Genomic DNA, 11,941 nt, shown 5'->3' with positions numbered 1-11,941 from the left:
GCAACAGCAGCATTTAGCTTGTGTTTGCTTAGGACCCAGTGGCTTCTTCAGAGTTTCCCTAGCTATTTGAAGTTTAAAACTGTCTTTAATCTACTTTTAACATCCTAGCGCAAGTTTTTAACCTGATGTTCATAACTTCCTTGTGAGCTTCTTGAAATGTGGGAAAGTGGGGCAATATGTAGAACTTTATACATAAATATATAAAATAAGTGTACACACACGTGCGAGCACGTGTGTGTGTATTTTTCTGAGGAGGGGTTCTACAACTCCCATCGTATGTTCAAAGAGATGTACTACTCAAAAAAGGTTAAGAACGACTTTTAGATTATTAGTCTGTTCTGGAATGGGCACCCTGCCACTCACACAGATGGAGGTGGTGACTAGAGCAACCAAGAAATCATGAATGTGCATCAAATGTGGGTGCTTAGGGCATGGTACCCAGCTGGGCAGGTGGAGAACGCCATCCACCCAAAGCTGCCAAGGGCTATTAGCCAGTGCTGATTAAACTCTGGACTGAACCGACTTTTGGAAATTGCAGTCAAATCCAGTCCTCCCTGTATTGGCATAGATGCACAGCGGTTGGCGGAGCTTATCTACACAAGGGCTCTGCCCGCGATTTTGTCAGACACTACGTTGGCAGTGGCAGCTCTGTCACTTTCCCTGTCTATGTTTTTTTTTTTTTTTTTTTTTTAACTCGCAGATACAATCAGGTTGATTAGTAATCATGCTTCAGCGTCGCAGATCCATCAAGTACAGCAGAATTCTGGAGGGAAATATGGTGTGTGACATATTTCCATGCATAATTTAAGTGGAAAAGTTCTTGAGTTGGGGGTGTACTTCATTGGTCAAGTTCTTACCTGGCATTTTTGAGACCCCAGGTTTGATCCCCACCATGACAGGAACAAAACAGTAAGAAAAGCAACAGTAGCAACCGAATCCTCTTCTGGCAAGTATCTGCTCCTGATGCCATATTTCTTCTGTGTGCCCACTGTGACATGTGTCAATCAATACAATCAATGCTTAACATGAATCATGGAACGAGATCATGCAACCTCATGAGGGAGGTGGTCCTTTGTCTATATCTTTTAATTTCTCTTTGCTAAAGCAGTTCACAGTAGTGAGGATATTTTTCTGGCTACTGGCCTCCTTCCATGCTTTTTCTAGAAAACATTCTGTGGAATTGACTTGACTGATAGGAGAAAGTTTAATTTATAAAACAGGCATAAAAAATGTGTATACTTCCATTTTTCATGTGCACTCATGTCTCAACTAATTATTTTGGGCACTTGTTGAGATCATTTGACACAGATGGTTCCCCTTCACAGAGATGTCTGAAGAGACATCAAAACAATGTATAATGCAGGTCACTGGGTTTGGGGAATTCATTCAAAGTGTTTTCCTTCAAAGTTTCTCCTTACCTTTTTCATTTTTCCCTATTCAAAGAAACCAAGTAACAAAAATCTCACTATCTCAAATGGGTGATGATAACCAAAGTTACTTATTCTAAAAGTAATTATGACAAGCTTTCTAACACCATAGCTATGTGTGAAAGAGGAACTTGTTAACTTGAAACAGAATAAAACTTGCATGTAGCTTTAGTATGCAATGGTCTAGCTGAACAATTCTAGGACTTGAGTGTATGTTTTGAATCACCTGGCTGGTTGTTAGAACACAGGTTTGTAGACTTCTCCAAAATTTCTAGTAGGGTAGATTGGGATATGGCTGAAAACTATGATTTTTCACAAGTTTCCAGGTGAGCCACCTGGGGATCACACCATGAAAATAAAATTAATCTGTGACTTAAAGGCCATGATGTATTTGCAATCAGAACCAACACATTTTCAAATCCCTAGCAGCTCATGGTAATACGAGGGTGCAAGCAAGTTCCATAAGTGAAATCTGTGTTGGCAGGGTTCCAGATGATTCCCCTCCCCACACACAGTTTGGTTAGCATGAATAGTGTGGTGTCCAAAAGACAGACATAGAGTCAAACTCCTGTAATTCCTCAAGAGCCTGAGACAGGAGGATGGTCTTGAGTTCGCCATACAACACAACATTGTCACTGGAAGGCCTCCATGAAGGTAAAGCTAGATCCTGAACTAAATTCTGAAAAGAATTAAGGACTAGTTAGTGTTGTTAATGTTTAGCAGTTGTGGCAAGGAAAGTAACACCATACAATAGAACTCCCATGGGAGATTTATTAGGGGAGGGGAAGAGAAGGGAGAGGACAACAGGAGAGGCTTGTGGGACTAGAGAGGGGAGGGGGAAGGAAGGGGGCTTGCCTTTTATAATGAATATAGCCCATGAGCACAGGGAGAGCTCTTCGTAGTGGCAGCAACTGGAAGTATTTTTCTAGGACTTAGAGCTGGCCAGTGTAAATGCGTGAATGCTAACAGGGCAAATTGAATTTATTATGTATCAATAAGGGACAACACATATTTCAGATTTAAGTCATGTGGGGTAGGATTATGGGAGAGAGAGGAGAGAGAAACACAAGCAACAGAGAGGGAGCCAGTCTGCTTGAGGGAAGGGCAATCCTATACACCTGAGACATGATTGTGTGTGTGTGTGTGTTTGTGTGTGTGTGGCAGGGGGGAGGCAGTTATGCTAGGAGTACTTATGATATATACATGTATGTTTATATATGTATGTTTGTATTACATGTATACAGTTCTTCAGCTTTCTAAGTTAATTTGTTCAAAGTATGTAATTTGCAAGGTTTAAAGATTAGGCAAACTTTAAAAGTTAAGTACAGTTTAAAAAATAAAGGATATTATTTACTTATTATTTTTCTTATCTTAAAGAATGTCCTTAAGGCAGAGGCAGGGGGATTTCTATGGTCAAGGCCAGCCTGCTCTACAGAGCTCCAGGATAGACAGAGCTACACAGAGAAACACTTGTCTTGAAAACAAACAAAAGAATGCCCTTTTTGCAAACAAGATTGTAAGGTGGTTTTATGAGGGTTATTGTTTATAGATTTAGAGTTGAGAGAGTAGTGCTAAAACAGTTGAATTCAAGGCCACAGCCATTCTGGCCCTAAGTTACCACCTTGACTTTTAGGGTGAGATTCTTTTTTTCTTTCCCCATGTTTCTTGTTTTCTCTGTCTTTCTATCCTGCCTCAGCCTGAGAGAAGAGAGATGTCATTTTAGGGGAATGAAATTAAAGGGATTCTACTGGAAATGACGCAGCAAGCTAGTTGAAGGAAAGTTTGGAGTTAGTACAGCTGTCATCCCAGGACCTGAGTAATTGGTACCACCAGGAACAATCCCATTTGGAAGGCTTTCGATACCATTCAAAACTTGTAGGAAGTACAAACTTCCTACATCAGGCGATTTCTCTCCCCGCCACGCCACACTTTATCTCCTTCCAGGTCATGCCTAGCTCCACATACGGTGAACAGTGTAAGCTTCCTACAGCGCTGTATTAGGAGCTGGAGTGAGGTGCAAAATGTTTTAGTCACATTATCTCAGGCGTTTGTGATGGTGACAATTTAGATTGGGAGATGGATTATTTGAAATGCAAAGTCCAATAATTTTTTCTAGGTTTCACTGCTTGGAAAGCTGGCAACTTTATAGAGATCTCCCGAAATACATACAAAGATTATTTGAATGTGGATTTAAGTTGCAACAAGAATTGGAAAAAGCTTGGCTGGCTAGGTCTAAAGTTCGTAATACTATTGAACTCGGATGCTTTTCTATCTTTGGGGTGTACTGATAGGAGTCACCTGCAGATCCTATTAAAATTCAGGTATAGAATGAGCAAGCCTGAGAGACTAGGCATTCTCTACAAGATCCAAGACAATGTCAAATGTTGCAGACTGTATTTTGAAGCAAAGTACTATGGAAATCCGTAACTTGTCGCTGGGGAGAAAGGTCTGTCCCCCTGACAGAAGGAAGATGAGAACACCGCTTAAAGCTAAGGGTGCTCCTATGCAGGGAGGTCGTGGGAACATGGGCGGATCACCTGGCAGGGCCTGGGCAGCAGGACCGAGAGGCGCAGGTAGGCTTAGGCAAAAGCCCGCCGGGCTGCGGAGCGCTTTCAGGTCTTTCGGCCCTCGGCGGCTCCCATCCCAGCTCCGGGGCGCGAAGCTGAGACGGCGACGACGGCCGTGCCTCCGCGCGAGCGCGCGGGCATGCCGACACCCACTCGGCCGGTCCCGGCGCCGCGGCTCCCGGAAGCGGAAGGGGAGCGCGGCCCGGCCTGGGCGGCGGAGGCGCGGGGAGCCCAGTGGAGAGCTGCGGAGCGGGCGGCGGTGAGTGTGGGCCGGCGGGCGGTCCTACACCAGCCGCGGAGCACCCCACCCGGAGGCCGCGCGGGCCGCTCCCGGGCCGGGTGAATGGACTGGGATGGTGAGAGAAATCCGCCGAGTTCTCCCCGGGATTCCGGCTTCCTTGCACCTACGGGGCCGGGTTGTCGGTGTGGCCGCGCGTTTCATTCATTTCGAGGTCGCCGGTGCGGAGCTGCAGAGGATCCCCTGGAGAAACCGCGCACCTCCGTTGACCTTCTCTCTCCTCTCCCTCGGCCACACCGGTGGTTTTGAGAAAATGGCTTTTCGCATGGCAGCACTTTGCACTTGTTACCATGCTCTGTAATCGCTACCTGGACTTTAACTGCAGTGATCGTTTAAAATTTATGGTCTTTCTCCAGCTGTATTTGGGTCACATTTTAAGATCCCTTATGAGTCAGTGGAAGATGTTTGTATCTTCAGGGCTAACAGGACCTGGTCGATTATTACTTGAAAATATTGCAGTCTAACAGTTCATAAAAGTACAGGAGGGGGAAAAAATCAAGGTCATTGTGGGTGGGTCATAAATCAGTGTAAAATTGCAGTGCAAAATAAGGGTAATTAAGCGGAAGTTTAAAAGGCTTGTCAAATGGGGCCTCCACCCACTGCTAATATGTGCATCCCCCCAAAAAAAATTCACTACCTACTTTTGTGGTAAAAGATAATAATAGCACTTAACCATTTGATGACTGCTTAGTATATGCCATTCCTAGATGAAAGGGTATGGTGCAGTATCTCATTAAGTTCTTCCAGCGCTTGAGATTCACAGATAAAGTTCAGAGGGGTCTTCTGTTTTACCTTAGTTGTGCCCTCTTTCAATAGGAAAGCTTTTGAAGAGGCGTTAAATCAGTTGGAAAGAAAACAAATACGATTTGGAGTTGAGGAAAGAAAAACCAGGTTCTCTTTTGGTTCCTGTACTATCCAGCTGTGGGGTCATGGGTAGGTCAGGGATCCAGTTTATTTTCTTGTATTTAGGGAGCCAGGCTAAACTTCTTAAAGAAAGGTTTTTTGTTTTTGTTTTTTTTCCCCATGTTTATTTGACAAATGCCATGTGTTTAATTTAACACCTTTTGGCATGGTGAGGGTACATTTAAATCATCTATTTCATGGGGGGGAAATGTAAACATGTTTGTAGTACCATAATGCCAGAGTTCAATTTGTTTGTAAAACCGTAGAATTATACTAGATATCTTCAAACTGGAGATATATATTGATCCTTTAGGAGCTATAGCTGGAAGAAACAAAATAGTACATGTTCAAGAGAAACTGATACCTAAGTATGCTTTGTTTTATTAAGAAAATTTAAACATCTAAGCACCTACCTACACATCAGTGTAGCAATTAGCATCCAGACAAAGGGAAATCAGTCGATCATAACATTTTTTTACTTATTTTCCCACTGACTGATTTCTCTAACTCATAGTGGGTGGTTCAGAAAGCACATATATTAGTAAAGAAACTTAGAACTCTGGGGATGTCCACATGGAGTCTATGGAAACGTTTTCAGCATAGGGAAAGAAAAGGTATGTAGACTTTCTTATATTATTTAATAAAATGTTAGGGCTTAGACTCAATTTTTCAAATGTTGTAGACATAGAAGATCATTCATTTACCATCAGTGTATATAAATGGCTCTTATTGAAATTGATTTTGATCTGTTTCCGTGTGTGTATGTGTGTGTGTGTGTGTGTGCGTGCGTGTGTGTGTGTGTGTGTGTGTGTGTGTGTGTGTGTGTGTGTACATATATGTGTCTGTGTCAGTCATTGGTAGAGTTCTTGCCTAGGATGAGCAAGGTGCTGGGTTTGATCACTGGCACTGGATGGAAAAAAGGATGAAAAGCAAAAGTAGGAAGAAACCTACTTCTTGTTTTGTCAGGGTTGTGATTTGTTGGTTAAGAGTCCCCATAAGCTATACTTTCTATTTGTTGTTTTGTTTTTTGAAACAGGGTTTCTCTGCTCTCTGCATAACCCTGGCTGTCCTGGAACTCCCTCTCTAGACCAGGCTGTCCTTGAACTCACAGAGATTGACCTGCCTCTGCCTTCTAAGTGCTGGGATTAAAGGCGCCCTCATGATTGGGAGCATTTACTGTGCTTAAGTCATAACTGCTTTGGTAAATCCTGCTAAGTGTGGGCGACCTACTCTAGCTTTTCTTGTCACAGGATATCTTGGTCCAGTGACTACTTGAAGGGCTATAGCTTACTCACTCTCCTGCTTGGAAAAACATGCCTGGTTAACACCCAGGAAGGACCTTACTTGGCCTCTTCATTTCTGATTTTACTTTATCTGAACGTTTTTTCGTGGTGCTATTTTTGGAGGAAGGTTCTTACTGAACTTGTCCCTACCCTACATCAATGTTGCCTTTTGTGTTCTTGTTATTCTCACATTCCTCAGTGAAAATACCCACAGAACTTTTGTACTCTGAGACAATGTTTGGAAGTCTGTCTTTGGTTGACCACATTCTTTGTCTTCCAAGTTACTTAATTATTTGTCAGGAGAGTAGTCTACTGAAGTGTGTAACTCTAGTTCAGTGTTGAAGTGCATTATCTGCGAGTATTTCACTCATGAGGCCAGTGCACACAATTACAAATGGGTGTGAAGAGCAACAGCTTATGTTCAGTTTTGTTCAAATTCAGTGACTGAGAGCATCCCACAGAGTGCATTCTTGAAACCACTGGAGGTGCAAGGGGAATACACTTGGATACTGCTGCACCCACATTTCTTTCCAACTCTTCTTGGAGAACTGTGTCTCCAAATGCCTTGGTTAGCCTTGTTCATCAGCTTCTGAAGTCAAGTGCTGATTTCCATCCATGCTTCACTCCCTAGTTTGACATGATGCTTTGTGCTTGAGATTTGGAGTAGGGACTGTTTCAGATCAAACCTGTAGTTTTCTTTTTTCTGTTTGAAAATATATCAGGCAGCATGTGGCATGCCTCTTTCCTGCATACTTATAATGCAATACAATGCCAGTGGCAAGACTACAGTAACTGAAGGGGTTTTCCTGACAGCTTATTTATTTTGTGTGAGTGTGTATGTATGCATGTGTGTGGGAGCATGCTTGCCATATGTGTTTGCATAGTCAGAGGTCAATGTGCAGGGGTCGGTTCTCTTTCCACCATATGGGTCCCAGAGATTGAACTCAGGTCTTCAGGCTTGATGGCAGGTGCCTTTACCCAATCCTCGTTGGCCCTAAAGGGTTTATTATGACAAATAATTCCCCAGCTTTGGTATTAAAGGAAGTAAAAAGTAGATGGATGGCTAAACTTTAGTACAACTCTTAATGTTGGGATGCAGGGATGCTTTTATCTAGTAATTGTTAAATTTAGAAGCAATGGTTACTTTTAATTCACTTTCCTTTCAAGTCACCTTTGGGCAATGCTGCTTCCTTGCTAGGCAGCTTTCACTAAAGTATGACAGTGGTCCTCTAAGTTGGCATCATTATCCCTGTTTTTGCAGTGAAGCTTGGAAAGTGAAAAGAGGCTGTGCCACAATTTGACACTAGCTCCTTATTTTTAATGCCCATACTAGAGTTAGGTTCTCTTTGTTGATAAATACACTATCTGTGATATATTTAAAATTTGTATTAGCTTATTGGCTGATTCTTAGAGTTAGCTAGAGACTGGTATTTTAGTGATAACTGCTATGATTAACTAATTTTTAGAGTAGAATAAAATCAAAATAGCCTTATGGGTGTCTTTAAAGATATTCACCTGCAGCTTTTTTTTTTTATTGTGGTGTGTTTGAAATATTATTTAATGAGTTATTTGTATTCTTAACAGATGTATGGTGCTAATGTTCTATGACATTGGGATATTGGTACTCCGTAACTTCTGCACTTAGGGGCTATTTCATGCATTCCACAGAGAGTGATGTCTTCCTTGATTTTAAGTTGAGCGCCTGGGATTTGACTCATGGATGATTATCCTGTGCTCTTTCCTAATAATGTGACTAACAGAAAGTGCTGTGAGGAAGCCACCCTAGAGCTCTAGCCTCACAGCAGTATTGACTTTGGTCATATTTCAAAATGCACTATCTGTAATTCTCTGGGTTTTTTTCCCCCCCTCCTGGAAAACAGAATTCATTTATTTACCATTGAGGAGTAGCAACTCCTCAAGTTTGTCATAAATACTTGGCCCCTAAGACCAAGGCAAAGGGAAGGAGACCACTTTGAGCTTGGTTAGAGTTAGTGGGGGCTGAGGGATGGCTCAGTGCCCAAGAGCACCCGCTGCCCTTCCAGAGGACCTGAGTCTCTTTAGCATCAGTATTTTAGGAGATTGTATATATTTAATTACTTGGTTGACTAAAGAAGTGAGTTGGTCTTTCCTATGTAGAGATTTTTATAATACTACATTCTAACATGTGCACCATAGGAATTCACTGTTCATCAGTCTTGCTGAGAAACTTGTAGCTACACATTTTGGTCTTCATTGTCCTGACTGTCACCAAGTGAACTCAGAATGCATTGTGACCCTGTGCTTTGTGGCTCAGGAAGTTCAGCAGAGCCCAAATGCAGCACACATGATTGGTTTTATGGGAACTGAGTGATTTCAAAAGAGAGCTTCCAGGAAATAATGGTCATTGGTGCTCCTGGGAGGAGGGTATGAATGAATACACAGGTCAGGTGGGGTGGGGTCGTCTTATTTCTGATTTTTAACACTTTTAGTTATTGGCATTTTCTCAGAATGTCTACCTGCTTACTGTTTTTATCTCTGTGAGAAATTATTGTTAAACTGTTCATAGGTACTCACGGGAAACTGTTATTGAAGGGAGGCCCATATGATGGAATAAGTGATATAAAGAAATAATTAAAAGAATGACCCAGGAAGATACCACTTCTAAATGCAAGTGCCAGAAAACTTACAGCTCATCTCAGTGAATTTGCAAGTGGTAAGTGGGCATTTGATTTTACATGGGAAAGTGTTTGCTTTCTGTGGCATAGTTTGGCCTTAGAATCTTGTGTTTAGTAGATTGTCCATTTGCCGATGAAGAATTAAAGACAATTTGGACTTATTTGACTTTTTTATTTTAAATTTTGATGGAATGTATTTTCTTAAAAAATTTTTCATTAAAACTTCAGAAACATCTTTTGAAATTAGAAATCTTACATGGCTGTATGCAGATCTTTCTATATTGCATTAAAAACTACTTTTTCTTTTTTTTTATTACTTTTTCTTATTTTACATATCAAACCCCGTTCCCTATCCCTCCGTCCCTCCCATGTTCCCCAAGCTCCCCTCCAGTCCCATTCCCCACCCACTCCACAGGGAGGGTGAGGCCTTCCAGGAGGGATCATCAAAATCTGTCAAGTCATTTGGAGTAGGGTTTAGCCCTCCTGCTCTAGGCTAAGGGAGTATCCCTTCATGGGAAGTGTGCTTCCAAAGTCCTTTTGTGCAGCAGGGATACATCCTGGTTCTATTGTCAGAGGTCCCTTAGACTGCCCAGGCCTTCTAACTGAGACCCATGTTTAGGGGGTCTGGGTTGGTTCTATGGTGGTTCCCCCAGCTATCAGTCAGGGGTCCATGAGCTCGCCCTTGTTCAGGTCAGCTGTCTCTGTGGGTTTCTCTAGTCTGGTCTTGACCCCTTTGCTTATCACTCCTCCCTCTCTGCATCCGGATTCCAGGAGTTTGGCTCAGTGTTTAGTTGTGGGTATCTGCTTCTGTTTCCAACAGCTACTAGATGAAGGTTCTATGGTGGCATATACATTAGTTATCAATCTCATTAGCAGGGTAGGGCATTTAAGGCAGCCTCTCCACTGTTGCTCAGATTGTTAGTCGGGGTCATCCTTGTAGGTCTCTGAATATTTCTCTAGAGTCAGTTTTCTTTTCAAACCTAAAATGGCTCCCTCTATTATGGTATCTCTTTAAAAACTATTTTGAAGTAAGAACTCTCAAATGAAACATTTTGTTTGTAAGGTCATTGGTGTCTGACTTTAGGCTATTTCTATTTTTCAGTTGGTTTTCTATTTTTCAGTTGGTTGAAAAGAATTTAGAGTTACATGCCCTCACTAATAAACTTAGAAGAAAACATAAGTACTTACATACAACATAAAAGTCATCTTCCTCACTGCTCTGTCAGCCATGTGTTATATGGGGTCTAAAGGATGTGGCGGCCATGTGTTCAGTCTCAAATGAGTGAGTATAGGGAGCAAAGGGAAAGAATAAATATCAAGTAGTGAGTAGAGAGAAACAGCAGCTTGACAGCAGAACATCATCAAGTCAGGAGTTTACAATATCCAGTAGTGACAACTGAAGTAGCTTGACTGAGATAGCTAACACAGACAACATCAAGCCAGGGGCTTGCCCTGTCAAGCAGAAGTACACTGGGGAAGTTAAGGCAGTCAGCTATACTTCCCCTGTGAGCTTTCTCTCTGTGGATGGTCTGCCTATGATTGAACTTCCCGTCCTGAGTCAGGTATTTTTACCGTGACAAACAGTTGTAATCTCTTGTTGGAGATGGCTCACTTTCTACTGTTGTCAGGGACAGGTTTTTTACTTTTAGGCTGTTGTGCAGTTTTTTTTCCTCATTGTCACAGATGTAGGTGGGACAGTCTTGGAGGACTTATGACATAAACATGCTTGGGTCTGAAGTAGGATGTAACCCAGCTTGCAGAGCCAGCTTCCCAGTGAGCCAGACAGCACATGAGAGTTGACCCAGTGTACACTGTATCATGATGACCACAGTTAGCAGTTTGGTTACTGTTTCCTTCAGGCTCCCTTCATGTAGAAGTCACTTCTATTTTTTCTAACAAAGAACTATTATACAAGCTGTCCTATAACTTGGGCCCTTAAATTTTCACCTTGAAAAAAAAAGTTCAAACAGAAACAGAAATAAGTTTTGAGGTGTAACACCTGAATGCCATTACATAGGTTCTATAATTGACGGTCTGAACTCATCATATACTCACTGTCCATCCATCAGTCAACTTTATTGTTATTGTTCTATTTCAAAGTAAATTGCAGATGTCAGGAACCTCACCCTCATACTTGACTATAAGTTATTATTAACTAGAGTTCAGGATTGACTTACAGTTTTGGCTTTGTAAAATGACACCCACATAGCACAGAATGCCTCAATCTTAAATGTACTTTTCCTGAGTTTGACGAATGTTTGATGAAGCTACAAAAAGGTTTTAGATGGTACTGGATTTTTATGACTACAAAAGGTGTTGTATCTCTGTATATCCTTGTTCTGTTGTCCACTTTGTACATTTGCGAGTGAGCTTTCATAGCTATTATAAATAAAACTGCTGGGCTAAAGGCTTTCACATTTTGATGGGTATGCCAGATTGCCCTCTCAAGAGGATTGTATTCACTTACATGCAGGTCAGCAATGTGTGGGGGTGCTCTTTTCCCTGTGTCTTCTCAACATAGGAAAAAATACCTAGTCATTGTCCATTTCCTCATCAGTAATGACTCCCCATTAGACTATTTTCTGTTTGTGAGTTGTCTCCTCATCTATTTGCTTTGCCTGCCTCTTATCAGTCATACATTTTAATATTTTTTCCAGGAATGCCTTGTCTGTAATTTTGTTTTTGGTGTGTTTTGAGCTCAGGAATTTAAATTTTTATGTGGTCAGTCAATGTTTGTGGGTCTTGGTTGTGAAGGCCATCCTTCCTCCAAGAGTTTAAAATCACTTGCTCTCTTCTTCCAGAGTCAGAT

General features: G+C 41.8%; 1 protein-coding gene across 1 annotated transcript in view; it reads left to right on the top strand.

Annotated features, from left to right (window-relative positions):
• The first annotated feature begins 4,087 nt into the window (after positions 1–4,087).
• Positions 4,088–11,941, top strand: part of Zdhhc21 (zinc finger DHHC-type palmitoyltransferase 21) — a 52,351-nt gene continuing 44,497 nt past the window's right edge. Inside the window, exons 1-2 of the mRNA XM_051188115.1 lie at positions 4,088–4,253; positions 9,024–9,170. The gene's annotated coding sequence lies outside the window, so the exon portion shown is untranslated. The remainder of the gene's footprint in view (positions 4,254–9,023; positions 9,171–11,941) is intronic.

Source organism: Phodopus roborovskii, unplaced genomic scaffold, assembly GCF_943737965.1.
Source record: "Phodopus roborovskii unplaced genomic scaffold, PHOROB, whole genome shotgun sequence".
Classification (NCBI taxonomy): Eukaryota; Metazoa; Chordata; class Mammalia; order Rodentia; family Cricetidae; genus Phodopus; species Phodopus roborovskii.
The sequence above is the reverse complement of the archived record's forward strand: the minus strand, read 5'-3'. Positions and strand labels throughout refer to the sequence as shown.